The sequence below is a fragment of the Balaenoptera ricei genome, chromosome 9 (genome assembly GCF_028023285.1).
Source record: "Balaenoptera ricei isolate mBalRic1 chromosome 9, mBalRic1.hap2, whole genome shotgun sequence".
NCBI lineage: Eukaryota > Metazoa > Chordata > Mammalia > Artiodactyla > Balaenopteridae > Balaenoptera > Balaenoptera ricei.
The window spans coordinates 58,736,209-58,758,363 of NC_082647.1; the positions used below are offsets into that span (position 1 = coordinate 58,736,209).

Consider the following 22,155-nt stretch of genomic DNA (forward strand, 5'->3'; position numbering starts at 1 on the left):
ACTTGATCATATAATGGGCTTTTTAGTTTCGATGCTAGAGCGGAAGATCTGGGTTGCAGTTCAGTGTTGCTACTTCATAAGTATGTGATTTCGGGCAAATTGCTCATCTCCTCTTAGGATGCATTCTCGAGGGAGCATTATCACCTATGTCACAGGGAAATTTTAAGAATTACATAAAGTGAAGTCTGAAAAGCATAGTCAACTGCCACATCAGTGTTTATATTTTAAAAGCTGATGAAAACATTGCCAACATTTCTATTTCTGAATAAGGGCAAACAGGAGAGACTGCAAGGATTTTTACAAAGAACCCTAATGCCTGAGATTTAGGACTCATTACCATGTAAACTCCAGACACAATCAAAGTTGTTTTCAAACTTCATTGTTCCAATCTAGTTTGTCTCTTTTCTCCCCCAGTTATTCTGATGGGTTTTCACAAACTATGCAGACTTCAAAAACTCACTCTCTAATAATATACTCTGGATAATTGTTAGCTTCATGAAATGCAATTGCCTATACTTTAAGTTATAATTAAAGGCATTACTTAAACCCTCAAGTGGCCTTTGGAAATCTGAAAATGGAAGTTGAATTCATAAATACTAGGGAAGAATAGGAAATCCCAGAACCCTAAATCAACTGACTCAAATGCATGTGAACTCAACTGAAAGAGAAGCCACCTCTTGCTTTGGTTATCACCACAAGACTTATACGGACATTAACACCAGTGCTACAATTACTAAACGAGAAAACTGGACTCTTTAAAGTTCAGTACATTTACTGATGGAAAAACATTGTGATTCAGCTGAACAAAGGAAATGCAGTTTTAAAAAGACCCGTTGAGTAAGGAGCAATTCTAATCACGAAGAAAGTCCAAATGTGCCTCTGTGGCATCTGATTGAACGAGAATGGTAAGGTTTGTAAATCAGGCGTTCTATGATGTGGTCAATCTAGGACCATGTACCTCCTTTCTCATGATATTATTCACTGTTGTCAGAGAATGACCTGATGAGCCATAATAGAAAGACCTGTAGGTTATTGTCATCATTGACAGCTTGAGCATTCTATTTTTTAAAGAAATCAATTATTTGCCCACATTTTAATAACTTTGTCAGAAGAATTCTATTTTACTCACTATTCCAAAATGAAGTTAAGGTCATCTCACCCTAAATTCCTGGTCCAAGTTCTATCTTTTTTTTCCATTACTGCTTAAGCCTTAATTCTCTAATATCTACACATACCACAATAAACTAAATTCTACCCTTCCTACCTACCCAGACCATTAAAAGTAAAATATATGTCTCTAAATATAGAACTAAACTCCCCTCTCAATAGTGAACAATTGTTTTGATTCTCCTGTTAAGCTCTAGCTAATACACATTATTTTTTTACTCTTACGGCCCAAGTGTTGTCACTAACATGAATAAGCCATGAACACTTCCCTCAAAGAAGGGTTTTTCACAGAAAAGTAAAACTTACATGACACCTCTATTATAAAATGTAGATGGTGTACAGTTCATACGGATCCCATCTTTCTTTCAAGACCTAGAGTCCGATTTTCTCTTAGATTATCTCTTGCTATATCACTCCACTAACATTATTGTCTGGACCACTTTTTTTTCCTAATTAGAATCAGATTAATAGAGCAGAAAATGGCCTGACGTCATTGAATCCAACCTCCCACTTTACAGATGAAGAAAGTGAGGTCTACTACAATAACACGTGTGACTGAGGAAACAAAATCATTCCCGTTAACCATGTAGAAATGTATGATAAAATGGAACAAAAGAAGAAATTGTTCAATACATAGCCTGCCTCAAGAGAAAGAAAGAGGGATCCCCAGAGCCAATAAGAGAATGGAAATCCATTCTAGTAGGAACAGTAAGTGCCAAGTAACACTGCCATAGTTGGAGGTTTTGGAGCTTACAACTGGTCAGATCTCTAGTGCCTCAGTTTCTCAGGCAGTGTGAACCGACGTGATAAATGTTTGTAGTGGCCACTGAGGTACATGCCGTAGATCTCCTTCTAGAGAACTATGCAGGCCACTTAGTTGACTGAGAGCCCCAGCTGTGTCCCTTGGGATTCATATTTTCCCTGGCTGCCCCCAGCCCCCCAGGCCTGAGTATAGCATGGGGTATGAGAGCCGGCATGTTCCTACCTGACACTGGGCTCCTCCAACCAGCAACCTTTAGTTGAGGAGTCTCCACTAGCTTGGCCTATGTTTTCTGAGAACTGTGCTGTGGCTGAGATGCTTCCAATCCAACCCTCCCTTTGCTCTCTTCTTTCACAGGTGTCAAACCTAAAGGCTCTCCCAACCTTATCCTACTCCTTCCCCCTTTATCTTTCACAAGCACTTTCCAAAATGTATCTCTTGCACATCTAATCCCATCTTGCTATCTGCTTCTCCAAGGACCTGAACCGACACAGAGTCTAAGCGCATTTTTAATGTGGTATGATACATTAATTGGGAACTTGGGAAGCTCTGCACTAGAGAAACTTTCAGACATGTGCATAAGGAGACATTATGCAATGATGTTCATTACCGCATGGTTTAAAGAGTAGAAAATTGGAAACAACCTAAATGTTTAAACATAGGGAAAGGGATATTTGGGGGTATATTTATTTAACAGTACAGCATATAAAGAGAATAAATAGAGCTACTGGTATCAACATGGAAGAATCCTACCAATATGATGTTAAGTGAACAGAAGTTGCGAAAATAGACACAAACACTATGGCACAATTTATTTAAATCTAAAAATACATAAACAGTATTATGTAGTTTTTGAAAATTACAATAATTTGGGTAGCAAGAACACATATCAAGTTGATAATCTCTGGCATAAAAAGGAGAGAAAATAGGATAGGGTAGATTTCAATTCTTTCTGTAATATTTTATTCCTTTTCTTCAAGGATAGCAACTGTTAAATTTTATTGGTGAATACGTAGATGTTTGTTATAATACTCCCTGTACATTTCTCTCTCTATATATATATATTTCTGAAATATTTCAGATTTGTCAAGTGAAATAAAAATTTGTTGAAAGAAAAGAAACTGAGGCTCAAAGAAAGTAAGTGACATGACTAAGTTTACATATTTAGTTAATGACTGGCTCCCAGTCCTCTTGGCACCTGGACTGGCTCTCTGGCCACCACATGCTGCCTCTACTGTTATGTGTCCATCTAATGAGGAAGACTATGGTCAATGTGTCTTTCGTATCCTTCACAATACTTGGTACTATCCTGGGTGTAAGAAAGTACTTAAAATCTACTAGATCAAACTGAAAAATAAGCATTAAACCTCTAATGCAAAATAATTTTATCCCTGGAATTATACTCCAAGAGAAGAAATCTCATGCTACATTTCTGATTGCTAAGTGTTCAGAAATGTGTAGGTCATGCACTCAGCAGGTCTGGTGGGCCTAAGTGCTAGCCCAGATTTTGTCCAGAGGCACCAAAAAAATTGGAAGGGAGTTCTTTGTCTAGAAAATCAGACATTAAACTAAAAATCTGAAGGCACTTAAAGTCTACCCATAACATATAGGTGATTTTGGAGAGCTTACAGTCTTCCTCTGAAGATTTACATTTACAAGAGCCCTACCACTCGCTGTACTCAGGAACTCCTTTGTTCAGAAACTGGGAAATTCAAGGGCTCCACTCTCTGCCTTTCAATGATGAGGCAGACTCCTTCTTCCCTGAACAGAAAGTGGCGGATTTACTGACCCTGGATCCTGTGGTCCTACAGAATGCAGCTGAAGATATATAGTGTCCATTCTCAAGAGCTCTCCAATCTACAACACATGTAAGGCCAACAGCAGCCCAAACAAAACATACTCGGCTATTTTAAACCTAAAAATAAATGGGCTAATAACCACACACAGAAAAGAACAATTAGGTTGTACATTTATTAGAATCCTTTTTTGTATTCCTATTGTGAAAGGTAATTTTTTTTAATGTTAGTATAACCTAATGCCTTTATACTAATTTTGAATACATGAAAATTTGAGGTGAGTATGTCCTTGAGGGTAAGCTTTGTCTTTTTCATCAGTATATTTTTAAAAGCTGGCCAAGTGCTCGGCACATTATTAATGTTTGTTGACTGAATGAAAGGATGAATAAATGAATATAAGCGAAATTAAGACATATTTCTTACTGACAGACACTAATGACTAAAAAAGGGTTCCAACAAATGAGCAGTTGACAATTAAAGTGTAAATAGGAATCTAATGAATGTTCTAATTGATCTTCCCTGCTTTAAAATGTAGCCAGGATTTTTTAACCTTGAGATACAATGCTCAGCAAATTAGTAGACTGTCCTTGTGCAAAAATCTCTTTCATCAATCTAATAGTTTGTCTACCCAACTATAGGCTTTAAGACCTCTGCCAAACTAGCGTTTTGTTTTGTTACTCTTAATAAGAATTACCTCTTAGTAATAGATTCATATACAGACGTTTAGTTTAGCACTTTGGACTTCTGTGACAATAGTGAGAATATGTTAATTTTTTTTTAAGTCTTCAAAGTTAATAAACCTGAGAGGGTAAAGAAAACTTTCATTCTTTCTGGATAATTCTGCCACCAGGAAAACAATATACCTCTAGTGTCTGAATAAGGTTTTAACAACATGTTTTTTAAAAATTGATTCTTTCTCTTTTGTTTTACAGAAGCCTCAAGATAATGGGTGCTAAACATTCTTAAACCCATTGAGAAGTTTGATACCATCTATACAAGGCTTGCTAAAAGGTGGTAAAAAATTTTTTTCTTTTTTTTTAAAATTTTAACCCTGACTGCAGGAATTGGAATTTTAAAATAAGATTTTGTATAAGAGCTGTTGGTGAGTATTGAATCCCACTCAGTTCCCAGGCAGGAAGGGTTAGGGGATGCTTTCCCTCAGCTCAAACCCCAGGAATGTGGCTTCACTGGAACCATTTAAAGAGCTGAAGCTTCTGCCCCAGCTACTGACAGAGGACAATGGAATATGGAAAAACTCTATTCTAACGGAAGACAAGGAAAGACTGCCACCAAGAAAGATAGCAAAAGAGTTTCTTGGTGCAATGTATGTGTGAGAGTTTACTGTGAATCAAGAGCAAAGAGCTAGGCTTGGGGTTCTCTAAATACTGCCCAAGATGACCACCTCAAGGAACACAGTAACCTTAACAAAGGAGTGTGCCACTAGAGTCCCATGGACCGAGGGAGAGCATCACATAAGCACGCAGCCACAATGATGAATTTCCTAGTATATCAAAAGAACTGCAGGTTAGATACCCCAGTGATTTGGGGTTGGAGGGTGGGCAGTTTTCAAATAATGCACTAAAGTTTGCCAAGAAAAAGTGTCAGCTTTTTAAAAAAGAAAACAACCTGCCATGTGCAGAGAACACAGACATCAGCTCATTTCAGCCCTGATCAAATAATGCCTTTTCTTTCCTCTGACCTCCTCCCTCTCCCTCAGCCCCCTCCTCCACCAAAGGGGTCAGAAACTGCAGTTAGCAAGCTGAAGGAGGAGAGGGCACAGAAGCAGGAAGTAGAGAATCAGAAACAGAGCTCACCAGGTCTGCCTTCCTCACTTCAGGCCTTCTTTCGGACAGACCTAAGCTGGAAGAGATGAGATGCCTCAACTTCAAATAATAATCAAGGTTATTATTACGTGGAAGTGGGGATTTTAATGACCAACATAAAACCTCTTGGGTGGCTAGAAGAGCACAAAAGGTTTCCCTTCCTGGAATTCATGCAGGGCCAGAAAAGAATCTGTCCCACTGAACAGGTTGGAACAGGAAGTGGGGAAAAGATTAAAGCTGTCTTATGATTCTCTAGAAGACTTGCTCGTTCACTATAGCAAGATTATTTGCCACATCAGAATTCCAATAAGTTCTGTCTTCTGGTCTTCATGATAGGTATTCCAAGAAACAATGAGGAAAAGAGCACACAATTTTTTGATATCGACATGGTTCAGTGGGAAGAAGAGTTAGGGACAAGTCATGAAAGATTCCTCAGTTTCTCTAGCCAAGTCCCTCACCAACTCAGACTCAGGCAGGCAAACAACAGTGTGAATTCACTTTGCTGCCCAGAGTTCAGTATCAGCTGAGGCTGAGTTTGCTTTCTCCCTCCTTTAACCCCTTCCCCCCCATGATTTCTCCTAATGGCCCAAACTGAACAGTTTCTTTTTTGACTGTGTAATGGTAATCTGCTTTCCCAGAGAGATCTGGACCTGGACCCTCTGTCCCACATGCCCTGACACGAGCCAGGGTCACTTTCCCAATAGACAAATCTCCTAGGCTCTGCCTGCCTGACAGCACATTCTATCCACCATCTGTGTTTCCTCTGCTTTGCCCCACTGACCAGATTCCACCTCTTTATAGCAACACCCGCCCACAATCCTGCCACACCCATGGGGAAGAGCCTGCAGCCATGAAGACTTTCTCAGCTCTGACTTCAGCCTCTACCCACCAGCCTTTGCTCCTAAGATCCCAGTATGCCTTGCATCTGAACCCATAGAAAGTTGGAGCAAAAAAAGAACTTGGAATGACTCATTTGCAACTATTTGTCATTAAAAGTGGCACAACCCTTAAAGAAGAAAGGTGGGAGGTAAAAATTGGGACCTCTGTTATCACATAAGACTAGGAAAGTAGCCACAAAGTGTTCATAATGTTCCTCAGTGGTTATCATTTCAAATCAGACTCAGACCAGGAAGATGCAAGGATAATCATGAAATATGAGGCGCATTGCTGCCGAGCACCAGTTAGTTCCAAATGTGTTCATTTATTCATTTGCAGTAACAGCCTCTGAAATCAGTGAAGTGGTCTCTAGGAAGTAGAGGAATAAAATAATTTTTCAACTCTCATAGTCAGAGGGCTAATTCAAGTTTCAAAAGCAACACTAACTTGCTTAAAGTACCATAAAAAGGGAGAGAGTGGAAATTCCAACCTGCTTGAATCACTGTCCGCTGCAAGTTCCCTTAATGATTTCCAGCTGCCTCCATTTAAGTTGTTGCTTCCACAGAACTTTCATACAAACTTGGAACATTTTAAAGTAAAAAAAAAAACAAAAAAACCCTTATTTTTCCCTCAACTGCATTCTAACCAAAAGCAGATTTCTCTTGGATTATATAAGAATATGATGAGCTGGAAGGGAGCAGGGGAGGGGAAAGGAGTAAGGCGTTGGCCTCTGCTTTTTTGCAGTCTCCACAAACCATTCCACAGGAGGCACAAAGGAAAATGTGGAAACCCAGGGAGAAGCCCACACCCTTGTGGAAAGTCAAAAAATGCTTTTACTTCAACATACCACTGCATTCCTAAGTGAAGAAAAACTATGCAGAATTAAGGCACCATGAAATAATTACCTCCAAAGTCGTATAAGTTAAAATTTTAAGTGTGTGTGTGTGTGTGTGTGTGGTGTGTGTGTGGTGTGTGTGTGTGATGTGTGTGTGGTGTGTGTGTGTGTGATGTGTGTGTGGGGTGTGTGTGTGATGTGTGTGTGGGAGGGGTGTGTGTGATGTGTGTGTGTGTGGTGTGTGTGTGATGTGTGTGTGTGTGGTGTGTGTGTGATGTGTGTGTGGTGTGTGTGTGTGATGTGTGTGTGATGTGTGTGTGTGATGTGTGTGTGGTGTGTATGTGTGATGTGTGTGTGTGATGTGTGTGTGCTGTGTGTGTGATGTGTGTGTGGTATGTGTGTGTGGTGTGTGTGTGCGATGTGTGTGTGCGTGTGGGGGGTGTGTTTGTGTGATGTGTGTGTGTGATGTGTGTGATGTGTGTGTGATGTATGTGTGATGTGTGTGTGTGATGTGTGTGTGTGATGCGTGTGTGTGCGTGTGTGGGGGGGTGTTTGTGTGATGTGTGTGATGTGTGTGTGTACGTGAGTGTGATGTGTGTGTGGGGGGGGGGGTGAGTAAATGGAAGTATTTACAGACAAAATTGTACTGGCCAAATAGCCTGTAACCCCAAATAATTCATTCTTTGCATGTGGGAGGGAGTGGAGAACAATGGAAATGTGGATACACAATATAATAAAAGGTTAGATATTAACTATTGAATAAGGTATTTTGTTACAAATCATGAGCTTGAGGTTTCATGCCCCTTTAAGGTCGTAGTTTTCTTTCCAACATGGTCGTATGCCCTTAAAAAGTAAAGAGCAACCATTTCTTAGTAATCTTTGTCTTCCACCACAGCCCCCAGCACTAGCATCTCAATGAAAACACGTTAAAGTAGACAAAGGAAAATTTTCAGAGACTGCTGTTAGTTAAGCAATAGGATATGTGGATGGAGAAAATACAGATGGCTTGAGAATAGATGAAATAATAGATTCTTTCATTCTTATGATTCCATGAATCTATAATTTTTTCACATATCATTAAGTTTTCCATGTAGATATGGTCCTACACTGTAGGGCAGAAAGGAAACTTAATAGGTCCTCAAATTTTCCTCTAAAAACTATCCCAGACTACTGAAAATCTACTTTCCTTTAAAAAAAAGAGTTCTATAAATTAACCTGTTAATATTTTTTTCTGTAAGGAAAAACTCTATCTACCCCAAATCCTTTATTTTGCACATTGAATCAAGAAACTTACATCTTTGATGGTGGGGGGAGGGATTCTTAACAATATTAACAAATTCATAATAATGTTCTATTTAAAATCCAGAACAGGTACAAAGGATGTACAAGAAAGAATAGCTAAGTCAGTCTTTGAGTCACTTCTCATCCTCATCTTCATTCATTTTGACAATTATTTTTGAGTACTTAGGGTGAAGCAGATGTTGAAAATCCCATAGATGTTCCTCATAAATCTCATTTCTATCATTTAGGAGCAACTGGAGACTCTAGAATTTCTATCTGTAAGGGCCCTGGGGGTAATAATCTGGTTGGCTGGCAAGGATGTCAACTTCTGAAGCTGCAGTGAATATTGAGGGCACTGTTTTACTTGCATTGCATCTTTATTTGAGGGCTTGAAGGGTTAAATTCCCCCCTCCTCAAGCCACTTGGTACTGTCCCTGTTGAGGATCTCGTTTTAATAAATTTTTGAAATTTTATTCTGAATCTTTCCAAGCTCTCCATATTATCCTCAAGTTCTAGTGCCAAAAATTGTACAGAAGACTCTAATGTGGGTAAGCACATTAGATGAAGACAAATTCATCAGTTTATAATTGCTGGGTTTTGCTTATTTGTAAGCCTCAGTAATTACACTTTTCAAACAAATTCACTGTTCTTTTGATTCCTTATGACTAGATAATTTTAGCTGACTATCACTGCAAACAATCATTTATTTTCAAAAAAGTGTTCTGCATGTGAAAGCTGTCAATAATATAGAATGTGAGTATATTATATCTGTACTGATCCTTTCTTTTGCCTACTCTTTCTATACATACCTACCCCTTCCGTTTCTTCTCTTATTTTTCTTTCTGTTAAATATATTAATACACAAAATACTATTAATAAATATTCCTGTGCCACATTTTTTTCTTTCATGGTCTATGTGTTTTACCTTCTTTACTAGATGTGAGTTTCTTAATTATAAAGACATTGCCTAGTTCATCTTTGCATCTCACTGGCCAGCATCTGGCACATAGAAAATATTAAGAATGGTTTGTTGAGTGAATGAATGAAAATACCAAAACCTGAACCCTGAAAGAAAGATATAAAATAAATCTTTAAAACTTTAATAAATGGATTCAAAACGTGTTTCAGATAAACTATTAGCAAGTCCTCAAGTGTAACACTTCTAGGAGGCCCACTAGGGAGGGTCAACATAACCCCATAAGGGCATAAACACAGCTGTTGTTCTCTCCAGGATATGATTAGTTTTGATTTATTGCACACATCCACCTGCAAGGCTTCTCAAGCACACAGAGTCATAATCTCCAAAGTCACCTGGTGACAAGTGAGTCCCTCAGCTCCATTGCTCACCTGGATCAACAGCTCTCATTTATCTGTCAGGCAGCTCGGAACTGCTCGCAGCCTCAAGGCCCACAAACTTAGGCTTTGTCAAATCAAATGGGTAGTAATTTACAATTTAAGTATCTTTTACAGAATAGTGAGTTATTTCTCTTCTTCATCTTTTTTCCTCACAAAATAAAACCTTGGAATTATGGACCACAAATAGATATATAGTTAGTGCTTTTCTCTTTGAGAAGATAGGTACCTTATCCTGTCATTGGTCACAAGGAAGATGAGGCAGGGAATTTAAAGGATCCAAGTAAACATATCAACACTTCCCCCAGAAGGGCTCAAAGTGCATGGATTGGTTGCATATGGCAAGCCACAGAATGTACCAGAAGAAAGGAGGGGAATCAGGTAAAACTCAGTTTTGAAACTGAGATAGAAATGTACAATAGGAATGAAAGACAGAATGTCCACAAGGAAAGCTATGTTCCCTGAGGAGTTAAATCCTGAATCCTGAGATAGTAAATTCTAATCAGGCTTTAAATCAGATCAAGTTACCTCATGTACATATAACTTACCTCTTCTGTGAAGTTTGTTCTGACTTCCAACTAAAATAATGCATGGACAATAAATACTTGACCACGTGCAAAGAATACCACAAATGAAGAGCAGACCCAAAAACTATGATTCCCCAACGGAAAAAGGAAACTATCCTTGTAGTCATCCTACATTATAAACACCACTTAACACAGGATCCCTGAGTAAAGTATGCCTTGCAATTAATAGTCTCATCCATATACAAAGTCTGGCCCCTTTCATCTTTTCTTAGCAGTCTCTGCAAAGAGAAGGGAGCATTTCAAAAATTTATTTACCCACTGATAGAACACTGAATTAGGAATTAAAATTCATGTTCGAATCCTGGTTCACTCTCTTAGCACTGTGTGATTTTTTAGTAAATTACTTAAGATCTCTTGAATTTTTTTTAATGATAAAATGGGGAGGTTAATGACACTTGCCCTAATAACCTCCCATATGGTTGAGATAATCAAATGAGATGTTATATTTAAATGTGCTTTGCGAGCTCTAAACTGTCATGCAAATATAAGATATTAATTGAATACATTTGATAACATAAATGGCTTTCATAGAAATTTTTCTACCATTCTATAAGACAGAAAACTGCTGTGAATCTTTCCTATAACAAAAGAGCATAAAAATAAATAGCTCTAATGATACTTAAACAGCTTTGCCCTATCTAGAAACCATCTGTCCCTACTAAAAACAGCTACTAAAATTACAGAGGTAAGCAAATTCTTCCAGGTAGTTCCTTTCTCTTGTTTCATTGAGCTTTGGGGAAATATTTTTTAAGTTCTAGTCTATTCCTCCTAACGGGTTTCTGATGTACATATGAAGGATAACTCTCCAGACACTCACTCTTTCCAGAAAGTATTTACTTAGAGAAAATTAGAATTTAATTTATACTGGATGATCAATACAGACATTTATGCATGCAATACATCTAATACACTGCAGCCAGATTAATTTCCCTAGTCAGTGATTAATTGCCTTCTCTGTCCCAGGCGCTGGAGAAGGTGTCTGGAATACAGCGGAGAGCACAGTGGGCAGGGTCTCTGCCCTTCTAAATGTCAAATCCGTAGTTTTGTTTCAGAGCTCATCTTTCTCCACCTCCGTGACATTTGATTTTGCTGTCAATTCACCTTCTTGAAACTTTCTTCTCTCTCAACTTTGAAGACATTATTCTTCCTTAATGTAGCGGATACCACTGGCCAAATGCCCCAACCTGAATTTCCAACCTCTTCTCCTTCATCACCCTCCATCTAGGGCTAGAGATGTGATGCAGTTCTGATTAATTAGATGTAAGATGAAGTCTATGCTGATGTTCCTGCAGTACATAGGAAGCACTCCTTCCTCTTACTGATTCCTTCTGCTAAAATGTAGATTACTAAATAGAGCTATAGTCACCAACATACAACCATGGGGAAAAGTCATGGCAGTTACAGTCTAGGAGTTAATTACACTCAACTAAGTCAAATTCACTGTCAGTCACAGCTTACATCTCCTCAAAGAGACCTCCCCAAACCTCCCAATCTAAATTAGCACCTCCTACTAGATATTTTCAGAGCACTTTGTGATCTTCCTTAATATAACCTATATATTTTTAGTTCTATATTTCACTGTGTTAGTATTTATTTTACATCTTTCTCCTCCACTGGAAAGCAAAGGAATAATTAAGTCTTTCTATAGCCATTCCACATTCAGTGCCTCACAGATTATCTCGCACATGTTATGTGCTTAGCAAATACGTATTGAAATTTGATGACTTCTCTAGACTTATGTTTCAAATTACCTTCTGGGTATCTCTATTTGAATATTTTGCAGCGCTTTCAAAACAAAGATCCAAAGTAGATTTTATTTTTACTGAATTTCTATTCCCAGTTAATGGCATCACCTGAGACCAAAGCCAGAAACCTCCAAATCCTCCTTACCTTTGACTCCTCCACTCCCCCTTGCAACCGGCTTGTATCTAAGCCCTCCCAGTTCTGTCAATTTAATATTTCTTCACCCTCCTCTTCATCCCCTTGGTACTGTGCATCCTTCCTTACTTCAAGCCCTCATTATACCTGCATTACTACAGTATTACTATTGCGGTAGGCTGCTCATTCATCTTCCTGTGTATTTGAATTCCATCCTTATTAATGATCTTCAACTAAGTATCATGCCCATTTTACAGATCAGAAAGACTAAGGCTCCAAGAGTTCAAGAAACTTACCTCAGGTCACCCAACTAGTAAGTAACAGAGCTGGAATTTATACTGGTCTATATCCCTAAATCAGGAGACTTGGGAGAGATCTTCTAGACCTCAGCATGACCAAAAGCCCCAATCTAGGCAACCTGAATTATAAGACTATGTTTATACCTGGATGACCCCCAGAAGTCTGTGCATTTCTTGGGAACAGAGAAAAGATTTTCATTTCGTCCCTCTCCATCATCCATCACCGCCCCTTCCCCAGGACACTGCATAGTATTTGCTCCATTGTAGATTAGATTATCAAAGGATGTTTGAGACAGAAAGGAGAAAAAAAAAGGAAAGAGAAATAAGGAAGGATTCTTCCAAGGGAGAGAGAGGGAGAGGGGTCCAAAGCAATAAGACATAAGAGAGAAAGAGAAAGGAACAGGAAACATAACTGACTTAATTTAGATTCTTGTTCAGAAGTTATGTTTTTTCAAAAAATGTTAGTTTGAATTTTGGCTGATGTTTTACTTAGTTCAGCACAGGGAAAATTCCAACTTGGCCTTTTCCCTCAGGAACATTTATGAAGAGTTAAGAGTTAAATGATGATGTGAAGTAAAGAAAGTCAATTCACATATACCCTTCCTCAAAGTAAAAGTTAGCAGCTAAGTGCCACCAAGTAAATCACCTCTCCTCTAAAAGCTCTACCCTCTCCCCTTCAAAACAATTATAGTCTAAAAAGCCAGAATGATTTGTCACATTTTTATGTTTTTACCATTTTGTGCTTTAAAAGTAATTTGGGACTGTATTTAGGGCTGCAATTTCTCCTCTATAGCAACTAAATACCTTAAACCTTTCAGTCTGATAATTAACCTACCAAACTATTTCACCCAAATAATCTTCTGGAAATTTAACAATGTACCCCCCAAATCTTTTGTAGGCTGGTTCTGCCTCAGCACCACTAACTCACTCAGTATCATGTTTCTCATAGGCGGCAGCTGAAATGAAATATGCATACTATGTAATTGGAAAAAGATTCTGTCTCATTTGCCTCAGCTGTTCTTCCTTGCTGGAAATGCAGAGGGAAAGAAGGCAGTAAGAAAACCTTCCTGCTGACAGTTTAGAAGAAAAGCCATCATCACAGGGCCACATCAGCAGGGGTGGGCCTGAGTTCTCTGCAGGCTTCTCACAAGGCCCTTAGACCCCAAGACACTCATCATGGTCCCTTGACACTAAATGAGAAAAGTTTCGATAAAACAATATGGTGTGCAATTACAAAACACATCTTAAGTGCCCCCTACTCATTGGGTCTGTTCCATTTCCAAAATGCTCTTGTTCTGCTTTTCAAAAAAAAAAAAAAGAAAAAAAAATTACCTCTAGCCAAAGTGCCACATGTGCAGAGAAATAACACATTCTGTTTTTATTTTTTTATGTGTTTCCATAATCCTGGTAATAAAACATATTAAAATGAGAATCTCCCTCATTAGACTGGGGTTTATATGGGAGACAATTTAAAATTTTATAAATTTGCTATCACTTATAGTTTCAGTTCTCTATTATTTAGAATTTAATTGTTCAATTCATGAAATAGTTATAGCTAGTGCTTATTATACTTTCCACGTGCCAGGCACTGTTCTAAGTAACTCATGTATACTAATTGTGTCCTCAAAAGATCCTATGAGGTAGGTGCTATTATTATCACTCCTATCTTTACAGATAACTGAAGCACAGCGAGGTTAAAAAACTTGCCCACATCACCAGCTAGTAAGTGGTGCCAACACCATAGTGCCTCTTACTTAGACAGGCTATCATTTATGTGTCCACTACTTCTTTTTCTCCTCCTTTCTGTGTTCCCTTTGGGGCCGTTTTATTCATGTGTCCTTTTAGCAAATACTTACCATTAGAGAATGTCATCAGTATATGGAGGAGATACGAGGCACACCCCCAAAGTCACGAGAGAGGGAAATAAAGTGGGCTCAGAGAATCCTTCAGAAATGTGGCAGAAGCAGTCAGTGCTCCCTGAATATCCATGGGTTCCTTACTTTTCCAGCTTTCCTTGAAGTTGGAGGGAGCCATGTGACAAGCTCTGGCCAATGAGCAGAAGTAAAGTGAAGTGAGAAAGTGTACAGGAAGACAGAGCATTCAACTATGTCAAATGCCACTGGTAGGTCAAATATGGTGGGAATTGAGAATTGATTGCGATATTTAGCCATGTGGAGGCTATTATTGAGCATGATAAAAATAGTTTCTCTATAGAAAGTCATTAGCAGCATTATTGAGCCAACAATATAGAGTACAAGAAACTACTTCACCAGCGGATACAGAAGACGGGTATACAGAAGTTAATCAATAATTGGTATTGAGTTATAGAACCTAGATCCTTCTCCTCAAACGTATGTGGTTCTCTTACCTAAGCCACTCAGAATCCTCTTTTGCTTTCCTTGTTCTATTACACATCCCCATATTCACACACATATATCAAGTTGTCGTAAATTGAATTATTGGTCCAAAGTCTTTTGCTCTCCTATAGTAGTGCTATCCACCTGTAGTTTTGCCATGGTCTTATGGTAAATAGAGTATACTTCTAAGCCCCTTAACTTTGGACTTGATCATATAATTTGCTTTGGCCAGTGGGACAGAACAAAGACAACCTCAGCCTAAAAATCAAAATTTGCAAAAAACAAAACAAAAATGAAAATGAGCAAACCAAGCCAAACAAAAACACATAGATACAGAGAACAAATTAGTGGTTACCAGAGGGGAAGGGGAATGAGGGGAGGGCAAAATGGGTAAAGGGGGTTAATTGTATGGTGACAGATGAAAACTAAACTTTTGGTGGTGAGCGTGCTGTAGTGTATAAAGTGGAAATATAATGTTGTACACATGAAACTTATATAATGTTATAAACAATGATACCTCAATTTCTAAATTAAATAAATAAAATTTGAAGACAGAAAAAGAAATTGAAATTTACCTGAGCAATTGGACTTGCCCTCTTGCAGGTCTACATAGCCCTGAGATAGTCCACACACCCAGGATATTCCACTGGTCCCATATAGACACCCCAAACTAACCTGCAACCTGGAATCCAGTCCAGCCGACATCAGCCAAACTTCAGGTGACCTGCAAAGGCATGAGTGAGAAATAAATGAATTTTTTGCTAGAAGCTGGCAAACTTTGCAGTGCTTGTTATACAGCATTACTGTGAATATAGCTGACTGAAACAAAATTAAAGTTATAAATCTCTCAAATGTCCTGAAAAAAATAAGGCACAAAGTTTTGCCTGGACTGTTCTCTAATTATAAGCCTCAGATTGACTCCTAAGTGCATAAAGCCACTCCACCCAATACCCACACCACACAGTAAAATTGTTTCGTTCTCCTCTTAAAAAATCAAAGACTTTAAGAACTATAAGGGGCCTGAGTCGTCACATCCAACCACTTCTTTTTTTACATCTGAGAATACCCAGGAGGTGAAATGACATGTCAAATATCACACTACTAATCAGACAGAATAGCTATTAGAACCCAGATTCTTGATGGTTATTTCAGTACTATTTCCACTGTGTCACACCACCTGTCTGAATTCCAAACTGAGAGCACTCAGGTTCAAGCTATATTCAGAAACAAGAAATCTAGGACTCAATACTATAAACACTCATTCTCTTGTCACCCACAGTATCCTCTTTCCTTTTTTATAAACTCCTTTCTGTCAGTGTCTGAACCACTCCAACACACACACACACACACACACACACACACACAAAGTTGAATTCGGTCTTTAGACTTGGTTTTGAATATGATTCTATATCCTCTGAAAATCTTGGTTCTATCAACAATTAACATACATGTTTCAAATTTTTCACTGGACGATAGTAAAAAAAAAAAAGTGGTGTGCCTAGTAGAATTATAAAATTATTGGACTAACAACTCATTTTACAGGCAAGAAAATTTAGCCCTAAAAAAAGTAAGATGATTTGCCCAAAGCCATACAACTGGATGGCAGAAAAGAAGAGACTGGATCTCAGGATTCTTGACTCATCTGTAGCATACCTCCCAATCCCTACCATTTATAACAGTGTACATATATCTGTGCCTTTATGGCTATTAACTTCATTACTTCAGGAGAAACTAATTTTGGATTACTTTTTCAATATAGCAGTTCTTTTTTTTCTAGAATGGAGATAGAGGTTTTTGTTTTAGAATGTAATCCAAGTATTCTTGAGGGATTTCAAAAGTTACTATGACTTTTACTCTTCCTAAAAGACCATCAATCTCTCAAGAGGATAGTGACTTGCCTTTGCACTGCTGTGCTTTGAAACAAAAGGATAATTTGTATATTCAAAAGGCACCTTTCAGCTTCTCATCTGCAGAGCTCAGCACTTACAAAACAACTAATTAATTGTTTCTTCACCTTTTGTCTCCTTAGAAAAGAGGAGAAATTCAAACACTCAAAAACTAAGTCATTTGCACAAGGTTGGACAAGATGTCACTAATTTAGCACATTGCTTCTAAAAAGCTCTGGTACGAACTTTTGTATATTAGTATTACTAATAATAACTCCTACAAAACTAGCATTCATTGAAGTTATACTGTGTTCTAGATACCATGATATAACTTTCATATGCATTAACTTATTTATTCCATGATTATTGTATCTTAGATCTTAGTATGTAATATTATTATCCTCATTTTACAGCTGAGGAAGATGAATCTTAGAGGTGTTGAACAACTTCTCCACGGGGACACAGGGGAAAGAACATGCCCAATTTCTGGCAAAGATGTCATGTGTTTCTTAAAAACTATTACCAATTCAGGACAGGGAAAGGATCTTGATTCTAGCACTGAAAGAGTAAACAGAATGGTTTCTGGGGTTTTATGGTATATTGCTACAGATACACATAGCTACTTGTTTGAGGCACTGTGAACCTATGGATTTGAGCTACTTCATTGAGGTAAATTAAAAATTAGTCTTTGATGTTAGCAGTTAGGATGCGGTTTCCTTTGAAGGGGAAGGAGTGCTCCCGACTTGGAGGGAAGCCCACGGGGTCTTCTGCAGCATGAGTGATGTTCTATACTGTGTTGTGGGTGGTTGTTAGGTAGGTGGGTTTACTTTGTGAAAATTCATTGGGAAGGATACTTATGATTTATGTAGTTTTCTGTATGTTATATGTCATTAAAGTTCACATTAAAGTTAACCTTTGAAAATGCCTAAAAACATATTCAGCATAGAACCACTGTCTACCTCTGAGGAAATGTTACATTTACCAGCAGTGAAGCACGTGAGGCAGCATAACAGAGGTTATGCATATGGACGTTGACAATGACAGGTCTTGTTCAGTTCCATCCCAATTAAGGATTTCTAAGCTTCAACATTCTTGCTTATGAAAATGAAAGGACTGAGTTCAATGCGATCTATTACAGTCTTAGCTATATTCTTTGTTACTTCATCTTCCAAAGGTTTTTGTTTACCTTGTTAGTCCAAAAAACAGACACTAAGATGGAATTAAATGTGCAATAGATTTATTGGGGAAAACGTCGGAGGAGGCTGAGAAAGATGTCAGACTGCAATGCAAGTCTGAACTTTATGAAGGTGAGAGGGCAGGGGTCATTGCAACAGATAACGCTTGAAAAGAACCAGGTTTGGGGAGAGGGAGAAATAATGAATTCAGTTTTGGCATATTGAGCTCGAGGTGATCTTTAGACATCAATCCTAAGATGTCAAAGGGAAATATGGGTCTGGAGTGGGCTGCAGTTGCACGTTTGTGCATATAGGTGGTAATAGAAGCCAGAGGCATAATGAGAGAGCCTAGGGACATAGTACCAATTGGAAAGAAAAAAGGACTCAAGCATTGAAAAATTCAGATAATTTAAAGTCAGGAGAGAGAAGGATGAACCTGCAAAGATAACAAGTCAACAAGGAGGCAGGAAGAAAGCAGAAAAGGATTGTGTCCAGACAGTGAAGGAAAGTAAGAAATGCTCAGCAGTGACAAATGCCACAGGGAGGTCAAGTTAAAAGCAGCCTGAAACTGTCTATTGGATTTAGAGACCTGGGGGCCCTTGTTGATCTGAACAAGAACTATCATAGTTTAGTGATGGGGACAGGCCACTCTCCCTATTGAGTGGTGGTGGGTATGGGTAGGGAGACAGAGGTGGAGACAGTGTACAAATCTAAAGGGCAAGTGAGCAGATGGGCTTTCAAGAGGATGCAAACAGTTCCTCTGTTAGACAGCAGGAAAGGAGAATAGATTAGATACAGGTGTAGGCAGAGATACATTTGGAAATGGGAACATGAGAGATCACAATCTTATCTAACAGTTTCCATTTTCTCTGTGAAAATACTATCTTTGGAGAGCAATGGAAAGGATAGAAATGTTGAGGATTATGGAGAACAGAGGATTTGAAAGTCTTTTCAGAAAATGTGGGTGGGAATTGACCAAAAGTCATGCAGCAAGTTAAATGCCCATTTGCAGTTGTTGACTCTACATTTATAGAATATCCAGTGAGGCCTGCTGTGCTACCTTCTACAGTCAGGTTGGGCTGTTAGCTGCAAACACAGGGAGGGCAGATCTTTGGGTTAATCTGGGGCTGACTTTATGCCTGATGGGTGCAATGAAGAGCCAAAGGTGAATGCGTTTAGTGATACTGGCCATCGTGTTACTGAAATCATAATGCATGGATCGTGGTTGAGAAGGAAAGTGACAAAAGGAAAGGAACAATGGATTGACAGAAGTCAAGCAGTCATGGAGAGAACCCCAGCGCCTGAAAATCCTTGCCCTCTAGCTTGAAACAACTCTTCTAAGACCCATCAGTTTGGTTCCCAGGAAAAATCATGTTATAAATCTTATGTTTGAGAAATCAACTATATTTATGTCAGAAAACACAATGATAAAATCCTTGCCTTCATGAAGTTTTGTATTCTAGGAAGTCAGAATAACAATATTTATTCTGGAGAAATACTATCCAACAGAAATATCATGGGAACCATATAAGTAATTTTAAATATTCTAGTAGTCATATTAAAAGAAGTGAAGAAAACAGGTAGACTTGCCAGATAAAAAACAGGAATATGCTTGTACTAAAAAATCATTCCTTGTTTATCTGAAATTCAAATTTAACTGGGCATGTTGTTCTTTTATTTGGTAAATCTGTCCATCTAAACAGGTGAAATAAATCTTAAGATTCTGTATCTTTTTATCATTTCCACATGTAATAAATGTTATAAAAACTGAGATATTTTACATTTTAATTAATTTAAAGTAAATAAAATTTAAAATTCACTTTCTTATTCATACTTGCCGCACTTCAGGTGTTCAGTAGCTGCATGTGGCCAGTGGCTACTGTACTGGTCTGCTGAGTTCTAGACTATAAACTCCTGATGTCATGGACGATGCTCACCTTTGTAATCTCCCCCACTGACTAGCATAAGAGCAAGTCTCCATAATTACCACCAACAGAAGGAGTTACATTTGAATAGAAAAGACACATAATAATGGGCAGAGAAGAGAAGTAGTATACGTGTTGAACCAAACAGCCTTCTACAAACCCAAGAAATTATACCCTTTGGACAGAAACATATATGAAAAAGATGGTCCTTTGAGAGACAGTTTCATAACCAACTGGAATCTAATTTTAAAAGAAAAACTTTAAAAAGTGTACTTCAGCAATATATACAGAGAAAAGGAAAAGGTGTTTTTAAGAAAGTTTCTATCCCATTCATGCACCAGACATTTCTTTCTCTGTGTTTTGCATGGAGCTTAATCCCTAACATGAATATATGCTCCACAGAAACAGCATAAGAAACTCCATCTCTGTAAACACTACAAGGACAAACTCTCCCTAAGAATTCCACAGAGCAAAGAGTCATGAAGTTGGGTATCTCTGATGAGCATGGCTATTTTCTTTAAATCCTCTCAGGGTGTTTTCTGTTTTCCAAAATGAAAGCAACCTGGAAATTATTTACTTCTCTGTGGAGACCCAGAAGAGTAATGGCAGACTGAAAGCTCACAAAAGAGAAGGCTGAAGCTGTCCTTTTCCTCAGGGAAAAATAATCTGAGTCTGATGCAATGTCATCTTTTTTTCCTTGCCATTCTTTTTATCTGCCAAAGCTGTGCTCTCTTAGAGCATTCATCAGGCCACTCTTTCTTGGTTAGCAGAGAGAACCCTGTATGAATTCTAACCCCACAATATGATCCATCTTGGAGAAAGGAAATACAGTGAAAGAGGAGGGGGAGATAATTCTCGTATCGATATTTACATTTCCCAGAACATATAAAACTACCATTTGAAATTAATTGCTCGCAAACCAGGCTCCCACTGAGAAAACGTTGTTTATTCAGAGAGAAAACTGACCTGGAGCCTCTTTGAATCAGAGACACTGTTTTAATTATTCTTTTCTCTTCACTCGTCAAATGAGCCCCCATAATGGCTCGGTTTCTTAAAAGTTCCCCCTCTTTTGTATTTTTAGTCGGCTGAAGTTTAGAATTCATTATATCATTTTTAATTAGTTAAAAGGTTAATTTTATAAACCTCTGAAATGACAAAACAATAATTGGTTTCCCCAATCTATAAATGGATTTTTTTCAGTGACAATTATAGGACCAATTTTTGAAGTTAGAATCTACCTGTAGTGCTCAGATTAAAGTCCCAGTTTGTGGGAGAGGATGGTATACAAATTTTAATGATTTTACAGTGCTTGGGTAACGATTGAACATTGGAAAGATGACACCTAAGTATTGGGTTGGCCAAAAAGTTCCTTCGGTTTTAAAGTAAAAATAAAAGACACATTTTTCATTTTCACCAAGAACTTTATTGAACAATGTATTCACCCTTTTGTTCCACTACATTCTGCCATTTTCCAGACAACTTCATAATTCCATCTTCCCAAAACTTTTTATCTTTCCGAGCAAATAACTGTTCCAGGTGCCTTTTACAGTCTTCCACGGAATTGACATTTTTTCCATTAAGAGAATTTTGTAAAGATCGAAATAAATGGAAATCCAAAGGTGCAATGTCTGGTGAATATGGCAGATGAATCAGAACTTCCCAGCCAAGCTGTAACAGTTTCTGCCTGGTCATCAAAGAAACATGCGGTCTTGTGTTATCCTGATGGAAAATTATGTGTTTTCTGTTGACTAATTCTGGATGCTTTTCGTCGAGTGCTGCTTTCAGTTGATCTAATTGGGAGCAGTACTCGTTGGAATTAATTGTTTGGTTTTCTGGAAGGAGCTCATCATAGAGGACTCCCTTCCAATCCCACCATATACACAACATCACCTTCTTTGGATGAAGACTGGCCTTTGCTGAGGTTGGTGGTGGTTCATTTCGCTTGCCCCACAATCTCTTCTGTTCCACATTGTTGTACTGTATCCACTTTTCATCGCCTGTCACAATTTGTTTTAAAAACAGACCGTTTTTGTTACATTTCAGTAGAGAATGGCATGTGGAATACAGTCAAGAAGGTTTTTTTCACTTAACTTATGTGAAACCCAAACATCAAAGCAATAAACCTAACCAAGCCGGTGCAAATGATTTTCAATGCTT

At 38.2% G+C, this 22,155-nt stretch overlaps 1 long non-coding RNA gene across 1 annotated transcript in view; it reads right to left on the bottom strand.

The window, feature by feature from the left end:
- Positions 1–15,738, bottom strand: part of LOC132371982 (uncharacterized) — a 216,572-nt gene extending 200,834 nt beyond the window's left edge. The window contains exon 1 of the long non-coding RNA XR_009505049.1: positions 15,688–15,738. This is a non-coding gene — a long non-coding RNA (uncharacterized LOC132371982). The remainder of the gene's footprint in view (positions 1–15,687) is intronic.
- Between the last annotated feature and the right edge of the window lie 6,417 nt (positions 15,739–22,155).